Raw genomic sequence first — 10,000 nt, forward strand, 5'->3', positions numbered from 1 at the left:
GCTGGAAAACAAGCAACTAGAAACCAAGCTGCACCAACATTTCCATGAGCTTAAAATCTTACATTCACACTTAACTTGCTTAAAAATGCACACGCTTGCTTTGTTTTCATGTTTTACACAGTAGATGACCTAGAACATGCATGATGCTAAAGAAATTGTGTGAGGGGCAATCCTGAGATTGACCGTGAGGGCACAAAGGATGGCAGATATTTCCTTAGGGTAAAACAATGGACGGTCATGGGAAGCCAGATCAGCCATTAACAGAACTTGGTTCTGGCAGGAAAGCATGCGGTTTAACCCCGGGGAAATATTTGCTATCTCGAGATGTCCCAGAGGCAATCACAGGATATACGCTTAGAAATTTTGCATCCCCGGAGGAGGGTGATTGTTCCTGGAAGGGTTAGGCCTGAAATGAATCAGTTAGCCAGCAAGCAGAACTTCGTGCTTCTGGTATGAAATATCTAAAGCCCCACCTCTTTGATCGCATATCTTTTTTTTTTTTTCCCCCCCTGAGCCGTAGACTCCCAATAAACAGGCTGTCGACCAGGCTTTTGGCACTCTAGATCCACGAGACCTTGAGTCCCCTGGTCCCATTTTTGCTCTTTACTTTGTCTCTTTGTTTCTTAATTCTTGCGTCGCCCGTCCTCAGACACGGTCCCGAACTGCGCTGGACGCAGCACCCGTCCTACCCGACTCATGAGTGACCTATAGTTTTTAAATGAAAGCTACAAAGTCTCTGGTCATGTCGATCTGCTGGTCTCGTCTGTATGAGACAGGGCATTACCTGAGTTTCAGAGACATACACAGACACACACAGACAGACAGACACACACACACGCGCGCGCGCGCGCGCGCGCGCGCACACACACACACACACACACACACACACACACACACACACACACACACTCTAAAGGGAAAAAAGAACAAAGAAAGAGAAAGAGAAAGAAAAAGGCTCAGGGGAATAAAGGATTCGCTTGCTCTCTGTGACATGACCCAGCAGACCTAGTTGTCACAAGACAGGAAGCTCAACTCTCCATGTTTACATTATGTGTTCCTGAGCTTTCTTGCAGAAAATTCTCATGCATTTCTTTCCCCTCACGGAAGTCTTCTCTATTCCCCACAGAGCCTGGGGCGATGGCTCTGCACCCTGGAGGCGCCTGCGGCCGAGCCAAGATATTGGATGATTTGTGGAAGTGATCAGTGATCCTGAGACAAAGCCCTTCCTTTAGGTAGAAAAGCAAGTGGCCCCTGCTGCTCAGGGAGCTGGTGCTCCCCTTCCCCCCCTCCCGTCATGCCACCTTCTCCTTTGTGCACAAGCTATCGCTTTCGCAACAGAGCTTGGCTTGCCTGAGAGTCTTGTGGAAGCCATCCTCATTTCTATGGTACTGCCGTCCAAGGATCTGGAAAGGGCCCAGTCCCATGTATGCATGTAGGCACGTGTGTACGTCCCCGGCTTGTAGGCCTGACGTGTTTCTCCCTCCAGATACACTTGCCAGAGTTCATTCACGAAAGAGCTCTATGGAACTGGTTTTCAAGGGAACATGCAGGCAGGGAATGCGAACAGGAAGGAACCCAAATGTTTTCCTTCAGGTTGACATGATCTGGGACAGATCCTTCCATCCAGAAAACCAAATGTCAAGGGATTGGTCTCGTGAAAAGAGCCATGTCTTGATTGTGATGAGCAGCGTTCGAGGTGAAACTTTTTGCCTCCCTAGGTTTACCCCGAATCCTTGAAGTTCCTGTGGGTTACCTCTGTCATGAAATGTGTCAGCCAGAAAAATAAAATAAAATAAAATAAAATAAAATAAAATAAAATAAAATAAAATAAAGAGTCTGGGAGCGATGGCTGGCTCGGTCTCAAGTCTCAGGAAGTGTTCACATCCCAAGCAGTCCTGGGGGGTAGTGTGTGTGTTGGGGGGGGGGGAGGCGGCCCGTCTCTGAAAAATTGGTGCCTCCTCCACGTAGTTTTTGGTCCCTTGCAACTGGAGCGTCTGGCGACGTCCCTGGAATGTTTAGATCGTTTCCAAAGAAGATGAGATACGGAAGCGTTCGTTCCTGGCTCCATGAGTCGAAGGGGACGTGCTTTGATATCCTTCTGATAGGAAAGACTCGAGATCTGTCAAGTGTGTTGGCCGACATGACTGGTATACCTTCGGAGGACGGATGGACCGACAGACAGACAGACAGACAGACAGACAGACCGGAATACACACATACTTACTTACTTACATACGTACGTACGTACATACATACATACATACGTATGTGCATACATACATATATACATACAAGTAAAATAAAATAAAATAAAATAAAATAAAATAAAATAAAACAAAACAAAACAAAACAAAACAAAACAAAACAAAACAAAACAAAAGGATGCTGTGAGGAGAAAGTGTCTGTTTCTGGCTAGGACCAAATCGTGTCCGTACGTGGACCGGTTGGGAAACACTTGTGTCCCAGATGGTTCACCGTGACTTCCTCGTGAACATTTGCTGTGACCGATTCGGGCTTGCTTCGGAATAGTCACGGTCTCCGGAATAGTCACGGTCTCGTTCTGAGGAACGTCTCCTGGAAAGCATGTGGAGACCATCTTCGTCTGCCGTCCTTAGGAAACGTTCCAGCAGAGCGGGTGTCCGAGAGCCTCTAGGGGCGATGGCTATGCTTAATGGACTTCTGTCCATCTTCAGGCCGAATTTCGTGGAAGCATGCTGATCTGGCCAGCTGACAAGTCTGAATGGGGGTGATTTTTGGTAGAAATGCGCGTCCTTGGAGAGACCAGGGGAAGGGGAGCATGTCTCAGTGGAAACTCTCGTACAGCGTGATAGAGATGAGAATGCGGTTCTGTGTCATCATCTTTGCGTGCTTCCCGCCACCCTCCCCCTCCCCACCCCGCCCTGCCTTCCACTGATACGCTGGGCCACGTCACGCGTGCTTCGAGTTTTCTCCGATAGTTGGCCAACGCTCTTCCGACTCCCGTTGCCCATGGTTCTCCCGCTTTGGACTTGGCATCCTCGAGAACCAAAGCCGCCCTTTCCCTGAAGCCCCGCCGAGCCGGACTGAGCAGCTGGACATCTGCTGGAGAGAGATCACTGCCGTGTCCCCTCTCGAGACCCTCCTCCTGCCCATTGCTGTGGAGGCCGCTTGGAAAGTGGACCTGAACCCGCATGCGTTTTTCAGGCCGCCCGAGCCTCTTCGAGCCCGACGCCTAGACATCTTCCAGAGTGGTGGCGCTCCGGACTCACACCCGGGGTTTTCTCGTTGGCTTCGGCCACGGACCTTTGTCTTCCTGGAACGAAAGACCAGACCGGTTTCATCAGGTGGAACCATCTGCCTGGTGGCGGGACTGTCGTGGAGCCCTATGGACCACCCCGAAATGTATGTGCAGCCCAAGGGTGATCTCTCCAGCTGAACAACCATCGAGGCCCAAAAGGATCCCCCCCCGCCCCCGCCCCGGGAAGAAAGAAACTTTGACCTTGACCCTTAGCTGCCCGAATGAGAATTTGGATCGGGGTTGGGTAGGGTGATAGAGATCTCCCTTGGCCCAGTTCCCGTGCGCAGGACTTTCAATGACTGTGTCTTCCTGAAAGGACACCCGCCCCCTGACCATGCTGTCTCGTCATCAGTTTGTTTCCACGAGGGATGAAGTGTCATTGTGTGCACGGCAAAGTTGGCCGCTGCCTGTTCGGTCCGCCATCGCTCCGTAAAGGACCGAGGAAGTGTGCGTCGTGACCAGTGACAGATTTCGGAGCCCGTGGGTGGTGGACGGGTGTGTATCTGTTATCCAGGTCACGCGCGACGCGGTGTGTCGTGGTGTGGCCCGCCCGGCCACCCCACCTCCCTTCCCCCATGGAAAATCAAGAGAGAGTATTGCCCGAGACAGACGAAAGTGCAGCCACGAAACCTAAAAGGATGACCCTGGATGTCAACTTGGAGGTGGCTAGGAGACGGCTGAGCATGCATAGGACCACACTGCCACCGTGTGGGATGCTGCACATGTGTCGCCGTCGTGGTTTTCAGCTCCTCCACCTATTGCCCTCACCTACATCCACTCTTTATCTCACTGAACTCTTTTTGAACTCTTTTTTTTTTTTTTGGGGGAAGACAGTGAGAATTTTCTCTCTCTCTCTCTCTCCCTCCCTCTCTCTCTCTCTCTCTCTCTCTCTCTCTCTCTCTCTCTCTCTCTCTCTCTCTCTCTCTCTCTCTCTCCCTACTCTCTCTCATAATTGACCTGACAATAGGATGTCAGTTTTCACGTGTCCAACATAGCGATTCGGGATTCTTCCATGTTCCACGATGATCACCGCGATGAGTCTGGTTACGGATCCGTCACCGGACAGCGTCATGACAATAGTATGGATTGACTCGACTCGCCCTGCTGTCCATGACAACCCGTGATTAATGTATTTAATAATTGGAGATAACTGGAAGCTTGTACTTATTCCTCTCCCTCACCCATTGCACTCATTGTTCCTTCTTGGTATCCATGAGCCTGTTTCAGCTTCCTTGCATGTGTTCCTGCGTATTGTCTTGGGGATTCTGCCTCGAAGTGACAACATCCCTCTTGGACTTAGGTCACTTGGTTAACATCATCCCCTCAAGGTGTAGGTCTCTCCAGACCACGTGACACTGTCCATTCGTCCATCCGCGGGCCCTTAGTGGAACTGCCGGGTCTTCCAGGAGTTTCCTGTGGGATGTTTTGAGGGACTTCTGTCCTGTATTCCCTAATGGCTTTCCTCCACCTCCGTTTTGCCCTCTCCCCCTCGCCCCCACCGCCAACCCCTGTTCCGTGTTGCCTTCTGTCTTCTGTCGGAGAGCGGATTCTGTCAGGTATGAGTCCATAGCTCTGTGTCCGCCCGCCAGCCCGCCCACCCGGCCCCATCGAACGGTGGTCTCTATCACATGTTCCGTCAGAAGCAGGCACTTTCTGCTTGTTTTTGGAACTTGCTGTCGTGATTCCAGGTTCTGGGCCTGTCTGGATATCTCTTACAAACAGAAATGCGTGCGTTTTCCCCCTTTTTAAATTGTTTTTGTTTACTTATTTATGTATTTACTTGCTTACTTATTTACATATATTTATTTATTTAGGCTTTTTTTTGTTGTTGTTGTTCTTGTTGCTGTTGTTGTTTTTGGTTGTTGTTTGCTTATTCGGGGAGGGGAGGTAATTCGTTTCTTTTGCTGGTTTGTTGCCTGACTTAGTGATTGCCTGACTCACCGACTTCCTTATTTACTTGAACGGAGGTCCTGAAGATCGAACCCTGGACCTTGCGCGTGCTGGACAGGCACTCTGCCGCTGAGTTCTACACACCATCCTCCCCCGCCCCCGCCCCTTCCCCATTTGGATACAAAATAATTTTTTTTTTCTTTTAAACTGAAAAAGTCAGTTTGGGTCTCCTGCCCGTGTTTCATCATTGGTTTGTTGGCTTCTAGGAGGTGGAGTTGACCGAGTTCTTGGACTGTTTAGGAGAGGAACCCCTGATGGGCTGTGGTGGTGCTTTTTCTACATTTTTGTTTGTTTGTTTGTTTGTTGTTGTTGTTGTTTTTTGTTAAAACCCCAGAGTAAGTTCTACAACTTGATTTCCCTTTGGTGGTGGGTTTTGTCGTTTGTTTTCATGTTTTTTTTTTTTTTCCACATGGGGCTACAGTTTCCTTGTCCACGTGTGACTGTGTGTCAAACACACACACCGACACACACACACAGACACAGACACGGGCACACATGCACACACAGACACGCGGATGCCCATGCACAGTGTTGTTCTGTGTAGATGCACTGAACCTCGATTTACCGAGCGGGTGGCTATCGACTCGCCCCCCCCCCCAACCGCCGCCCGCATTTTTTTGTTTTTCCTCCTCCTCCCTGTGGTTGTGGTCAGCCGTGCTGACGTCCGTGTTCTCACGACCGACCGCGAGTGCGTTTTCCCCACGCGCCCATTTGTTGTCTTTGGGCTTTGTCGCGATCTGTGCCAAGATCGATTTTTCTTTCCACTTCGATGGGGTTGACGGTCTTCATCCTTTCTTTTCTAGCTTCTGGGCTTTGCCTGTCTGCTTTCAAAAGACCTCCTGCATTCGAGAGGACGGACTCCAAAGCCGATTCCTGCGTTGTTCTCGGAGCGCTCGCCTGGTTTCGGTTTGCCAGCCCCCGCCTTCCCTCCCTGTTTCCCTCCTCCCCTTCCCACCCCCCCCCCCCCGCCGCCGGGAACCCGGGATCTCGTCCTGGTCGCTCTGGGCCACCCGCCGGCGTGTCCGTGTGATCTCCCCCGCCCGGGGAATCGCGTGGGGAGCGCGTCCCCTTCGCGGCAGCCGCCCGCCCGGCCGGCCGTGTCTTGCCAAACCCCGGCTCCCTCCGTCCTCCCCGCCCTGATCTGCTGCCGGGGTGGGTCGCGTCGCGTCGCGTCGCCTCATGCCGCGTGCCGTGCCGTGCCGTGCCGTGACGAGGGTGAGCGGGCTCCGAGGCGGACGCCACGGGGTCGCGCCGGCCGGCCGCCCGGCGCCTCAGCCCGGGACGGTCTCGGGCGTTTGGGCGGCCGGCGGTCGGGATCGGTTCCGGGGACGTTGGCGACGGCTGTCGGGCGCCATCTGGCTGCCGCTCTTGAGATCGTCCCTCTTCTCCCGAGCGTCGGCGACCTCGGCAAGGGATGGGGCTCGGCGGCGGGGCCCGAGGCAGACTTCGGGGAGGCTGGCGACACCGGCGGTGACAGTCCCCGTGGCGCTGAGCCGCGGGCGCGTCCTGCTCTCGGCGCAGATTGGACTCGCAGGCTGATGAGGGGGTGACTGTCGCCGCGCTCCCGGGATCTCGTGTGTAGGGGGAAGCCGTGTGGCCTGGCCTGGTCGACCAGCATCCGCCTGTGCCCCTGCAGCCGCGGGGACCGACCCGAGCCGATCGGACACGGCCTGCGCCGTGCCGCCGCGGGGGAAAGGGACGGGGTGTCCCGCGCCCGGGCCGCCGGCGGCTAGGTGGTCCGGCCCTCGTCTGTGTCCCTTGGACGACTGCTCCCGAGGCGAGGAGCGGCCCGGGCCCAGTGCGGTGAGGCCGGGGACGGGCGCGCTGGGGTTCCCGGTCGTCGGAGGCGCCTCCTTGGATGAAATGTTTTCTGAGTCCCGATGGACCCGGAGACGTGGCTGGGCCGGCCCCTGTTGGCGCGGGAGGCCAGGGAGGGCGCCCCCCGGCCCGTAAGCCTGCCCGCGTGGGTTCCGGTGGCATTTGAGGGACCGAGACTTCATCCGGACTCGGGGACCGGCACGGGGGCGTCCTGCGAGGGATGTGGGGGAGGCAGGCTTTCCCCGGCCCGGTGCTCGGGAGCGGTCCCTCGTGGGGGGCCCTCTCCTCGGAGGCGCCTCTGTGGCATCTCCCCGAGTCCCCGGCCACGCGGGCGAGAAACGGGCAGGGCGTCCCCGGCCCGATCCCGTCTCCCTCTCGTCCCTTCCCATTCCCACTGCTCCTCCTCAACCCCTCCCCCTCCCCCTCCCCCCCCCGGTCGATCAGATGGCCCCCGAGAGCTTCGGGGCTGCCATTTATGGGGGTAGGGCTGGGGGCAGGTGGCCGGACCGAGGTCCCGGGGCCCCCCCTGCAAATCGTGGACCCGACCCGTTTCCGGGCGCTGTCATTTTTCCTTTCGTGTTGGGCATTTTCTGCCAGCAGATAGGTGCTGACACGGTCTTTCTCGGTGTCTGTCACCGAGTGTTGGGTCTCCGGACGCGTGTGGGGCTCTTGGGCTTTGTCTCTGCGTGAGCCCTGGCCTGGTAGAAGCTGACTCTGCTTCTGACACTTGAGCCGCCCGCTCGGGCCTGCGCGCCGGCTCTCGTGTGTGCGTCCGGCTGACGTGGCCCGTGGTGCCGCCTCCGGTCTCTGGTGGCCCGAGGGCGGTGGGGTGAGGTGGCGGCGTGGGTCTTTTACCCCGTGCGCTCCCTGCCGCAGGCACCCGGTGGTGGCCGGCACGACCCCACCCTCCCAGGCTCCGTGCCGCGTGTCAGGCATTCTCCGCCTGGGGTCGTTGGCCACTCTCCTCGTAGAGGAACGAGGAGTGGGTGGCGCCTGGCGAGGCTGAAGCAGGCCCCCCTCTGGTGGTTGTCCTCGCCGGGCCCTCCCTTCTGGCTCTGGGGCTTCCCTGCCCCATGGCTCGCTCGCTCGCTCGCTCACCTGACCGATGTGGTGACGTCATGCTCTCCCGGGCCGGGCCTAAGCCGCGCCAGACGAGGGACGGGACGTTCATGGTGAACGTGGCCTCTCTTCTCGTTCTGCCTGCGGGCCCCTCGCCTCTCCTCCACCGCCCGTGGGTGGCGGGGGCAAGGAAGGGGTGCGGACTCCGGCCCGACCTCGGTCTCCCGTGCCTCGTGGTGTCGGCGGGGCCGGGGTCTTGTGACGCGGCAGACACCTCTCGCCTCCTCGCCTGCTCGGCGTCTTGTCTCGCGAGCGGCCCTCCCCCGCGGTGGGGGAGGGCTGCCCCCGCCGCCACGCCACGTATCCCCTCGCCGGGGTGCGAGCGTGTCTCGCCTTGGCCCTCTGTGGTGCCCCTGGAGCGCTCCAGGTTGTCCCTCAGGTGCCCGAGGCCGAGCGGTGGCATCGCTTCCCGTCCCCAGCGTGTCCTCTCGGGTAACCCCTGCGGTGGTCGTGTGTCCCGAGCCACTCTCTTGAGCAGTGGGGGAGGGGTCGAGACGGTAAGCGAGGCGTGGCCCCGCTCCCCACCCTCGGTTGGGGCCGGGGACGCCTCCTGGTCGTCGTCCTCACCCTGTACGGGGGGGACTGACGCGGCCGGGCGCACGCCGGGTGGGTCCCCCCCTCTGCGGGGCTCGCGCCCGGGCGTGGGAGCGGACGTGGTGGGGCCGGGTGATGTGCCGGTGGGGGCGGGCGCCTGTCTCGTCCCCACGCGGCCTTGGGTGCGTCTCCTCGCGAGGCGGCACGGGCTTGCCCCGGCCCCGACCGCGAACGCTCGCTTTTCGGCCCGCTGCTTACCCCTACCGCAGGCCCCTCCTGCCCAGCCGAGCGCTGACGTCCACCTCGGCGGACTTCCGTAGGCCTGAAGGGGTCCCCCGCTGGGTAGGGGGCGATGCGCCCTCGGTGAGAAAGCCTTCTCTAGCGATCTGAGAGGGGAGCCTTGGGGGGTACCGGACAACCCCCAGCCGCCGCTCCTCCATCCAGAGCGTGCAGTCGCCACGGGGAGCGACTGCCGCAGCGTGTGGGCAGGGCCCCGCCGCTTTGGCGTGTGGGTTGCGCCGGCCCCGCGGCGGGGCCGTGTGCTGCTCTTTGCCTGCTGTGGCCCGCGCCTCCCCCCTCCGAGTCGGGGGAGGGTTCTGCCGGGCCGGGCCCGGCGTCTGGCGCGGGGCCGTGCGAGCGCGCGTGCGTGCGCGCGGGCTTTGCCTCCCCGGTGCGTGCCGTGGGGGGAGGGGCAAGGCGGTCCACCCCGACTTTGCCCCCCGTTGTCTCCCCGCCGCGAGGAGCCACCCCACCTGTTCCGGTCCCGAGCCGCAGCCACCGGTGGCGGTGCGTGGGCTACGGGTCGGGCCGCCTCGCTCGGGAGCGTTTCCCCGGGCCGCGAGGCCTGGGGGCGAGCCAGACGAAGCAGGATGATGTGGGTGGTGGACGGACAGACCGGACAGACAGACGGACGAGTGAGCGAGCGGAAGGGGCTACCCTCTGGAGTGGGGGTTAGCCTGCTGCGCGCGAGTCCCGGCGGCGGGGCCGGGGTGTGGGAGGAACCGCCGAGGGTTGGCTGAGGCCGGCCGGCGTCCTGGGCGTCGCGGGGCCGCCCCCACGTGTGGGGGTGGTGGGATCCTGCGCTTGTTTCCCCGGCGGCCCGGTCGTGTCTCGGGATTTCCCCTTCCCTGGGCTGGTGCCCGCCCACACCCCCGACCCCTGCGGCCGTCGCTCTTGTGCGCGAGCGGCCCCTCCTCGTCGTCGCCGGCCCTCCCCTGCCCGGACCGATGGCCACCCGCGCCGAGCTTTTCCACCACCGACCCACCCCCCCGTCCTGGGACCAGTACGTGGCCTCACCGCGTG

This window comes from Vicugna pacos, unplaced genomic scaffold (assembly GCF_048564905.1).
Source record: "Vicugna pacos unplaced genomic scaffold, VicPac4 scaffold_11, whole genome shotgun sequence".
NCBI lineage: Eukaryota > Metazoa > Chordata > Mammalia > Artiodactyla > Camelidae > Vicugna > Vicugna pacos.